A 3,241-nucleotide genomic window follows, 5' to 3' on the forward strand; every position below is an offset into this window, starting at 1 on the left:
GGAAGAAATTTAAAGACTACTTACAGAAACATTGTAAAATTAATGAATGTTAGAAGGATGTTGGATAGAAACTAAGCGGTTTCCAGCTGTAATGCTTTAAGAGATATAAAAAAAAGAGGTTTCACAAATGGGTAAAAGTTTAATGGTAAGGATTTGCTGAACTAACAAATCGAACTGGAATACAAAGAAGAGAGGTATGAGGAGGTCCGAGGAAATAAGTGTATGGAAGTTATGTTATTGAAAATTAATGTGTGTTTTTAACTGTTTTTTATTTTGTATGTTTATTTTTCTTTCTTTTTTGGTTATATCTTAAAAACTTTCAATAAATATCTTTAAAAATAAAAAACTAAAAAGGGGGATGTTACTCTGCTAAATTGTGAACTTGTTAACACAAGTTGGAAAGGCTATAATCAAACAATATATCCTCTCCTGCATTCCTGAACATTCCCACAACATGCAGCCCCTGGAAAGTTGCCTGTTGAGAAACACAACTCCTGACCTAATGGGGAGGGGAGGCAGAGCCAGACTCCCCAGCTGCCCAGGCTTTGCCTTCTTTTTCTGGCTCGGCTCAAAGGCATCAGCTGTGCGATCGCATAACTCAGTGCCCAGAGATCTTGTTTCCACTGGGACAGGAAGCGACTGTCAGGGGAGCTTTGATGGATGAAGTGGACTGGGCAGTGCCCTGCAGGGAGTGGAGTGGGGGGCTTGCTTGGCACGGCAGTCAGGCTCATGCACTTGGATCCTGCAAAGATGGCAGCGGGGACCCTGCTCCCACCGCAAAGAGCTTCCTTTCAAAGGCAGACGGGCTCTCGCATGCTTAATCCCACATCAGCAGAGCAGCCTAGTTAGCGGACTGTCAGGACTTGGGGCCGCTTTGCAGGAGAGCTACTGGATTTAAGTGGAATTGTTGCACAGAGAGACACATCCAAGCTTCAGGATCTTGGCCGCCCTGAGAGATTTCAGGGTGTGTAAAAATAGGGATGGGAAGAAATTGATCCAGTTCACCTTGAAAGGCGACTTCACCTCATTCTCCAAAATACCTGGATCAAAAGTCAGCCATTCTTTGACATTCCCACTTCTCCGAATAGTGATGCAATTCTCGAGCCAAACAATGTGTAGAAGAACACGGATGCTGCTTCTGAATGCCAGTTCCTGAGTATCACAAGTGGCGAGAGTGTTGTTGAACTCGGGACCTACCTTGCAGGTTCCACAGAGGCACATCTGTTTGGCCCCCCTGAGAGCAGATGTTGACCTTTTGCTCAGTCCAGCTATGGCTCTGCTCTTGCTTGTAAGGATGAGCAAATCTGACCATTTTGGTTGCTCTCAGTTTCTACTTTTGCTTCATTTCAATTCTCCAGTTTTTTTTTGCTGAAATTGGTATTCTTTTAATTTTTTAAAAAAAACATGATGGAAATTCCTCATTTTAGTGTAAATTTATCCTAATAAACATTTTTGTATGCAATTGTGACTGATTACACTTTTTGCAAAGCAGTTTCTCTTAATGTAAGGCTATGTACCTTTTAATGCACTTGTTGTTGTGGTTGTTTAGTTGTTTAGTCGTGTCTGCCTTTTCATGACCCCCTGGACCAGATCACGCCAGGCACTCCTGTCCTCCACTGCCTCCCGCAGTTTGGTCAGACTCATGCTGGTAACTTCGAGAACACTATTCAACCATCTCGTCCTCCGTCGTCCCCTTCTCCTTGTGCCCTCCATCTTTCCCAACATCAGGGTCTTTTCCAGGGAGTCTTCTCTTCTCATGAGGTGGCCAAAGTCTTGGAGCCTCAGCTTCACGTTCTGTCCTTCCAGTGAGCACTCAGGGCTGATTTCCTTCAGAATGGAGAGGTTTGATCTTCTTGCAGTCCATGGGACTCTCAAGAGTCTCCTCCAGCACCATAATTCAAAAGCATCAATTCTTCGGCGATCAGCCTTCTTTATGGTCCATCTCTCACTTCCATACATCAGTACTGGGAAAACCATAGCTTATACGGACCTTTGTTGGCAAGGTGATGTCTCTGCATTTTAAGATGCTGTCTAGATTTGTCATTGCTTTTCTCCCAAGAAGCAGGTGTTTTAATGCACACTTTTCCCTAAAATTTTTCGGTTGAAGAACTGCATCGCAAATTTCAGAGCAGGTGCAAATTTCAAACAATAGGAGTGTTTCTGGTGACATTGGTTTGAGGAGTGCAAAACAGGCAGTTTCTCGTTAAAATAACGAAGAAAAAATACCCGCCGTCCCCATTGGGTGCAGAGCCACTGTGAACTTTTCGTTTAAGTTTTGAACTTGCATGCAAATAAGGAATGAAGTTTAATAATCGGCCTCAGCATCATTTGGAGACACCTGTTTAAGAACATAAGAAGGGTCTGCTGGATTGGACCAAACGGGGTCCACCTAGGCCAGCCAGTGGCCAACCAGATGCCTGTGACAAACCTGCAAACTGAATCCGAACACAAGACCATCACATACGATAAAAAGAACCTTCTTTCTCTTTACATTTCCAACACTTGTTTGATTTAGATTTATACATTTTTTGCCAGCTTACTCGGTGTTAGATACCAATGATATATCATTTTCTTTTCTTTCTTTTTTTATAATTTTAAAAAGAATTTTATTAGTATTTTCCACACAACAACAACAACACAAAAGATAACAATACACAACACACAAAAAACAACATTCGAAAACTAAAAAAGACAAAACAAAACAAACAAACAAACAAATCCATATCTTACAAGTTAATATTATAAACACTAAAACAAGAACAACAAGACATTGATATATCATTTTCATATAATTTTCTCTTAAACCATAACATGCGGTACATTTTATATCCATATTCCACAATTGTTCTTATGGAAACTGCTCCGTTTCTGCCCCCAAAACTGGTCCTGCACCTCCGTTCCACCTGACACCCCATAGTTTGGCCACAGCACAAAAACTACACCTTGCATACTGAGGGGTCAGGCTGGGATCGGGGTGCTTTGCCCTTCCGCTGGAGCCCCCCATGTGGGGCAGCTGAAGCCCTGCCAACTCTTTGTCCCTTGTTTACCCAGAGCAAAACATCCCTCTTGGCTCAGAGCAGGGAAGGAAGGGATAGATTTGCTGCCTCTTCTTCCTCAGCCCAGCAGCTATTTTCGAACTCTCCCTCTGCCTGCCCCTGCCAGCCTTGCAGCTGCCGCCATCCGTCCACATTCCCAAGTCACGGTCCCAGCTCGGACTTCCGTCCCCTTCGGGGGGAAAACG

Source organism: Podarcis vaucheri (genome assembly GCF_965113315.1).
Source record: "Podarcis vaucheri genome assembly, chromosome: 5".
NCBI lineage: Eukaryota > Metazoa > Chordata > Lepidosauria > Squamata > Lacertidae > Podarcis > Podarcis vaucheri.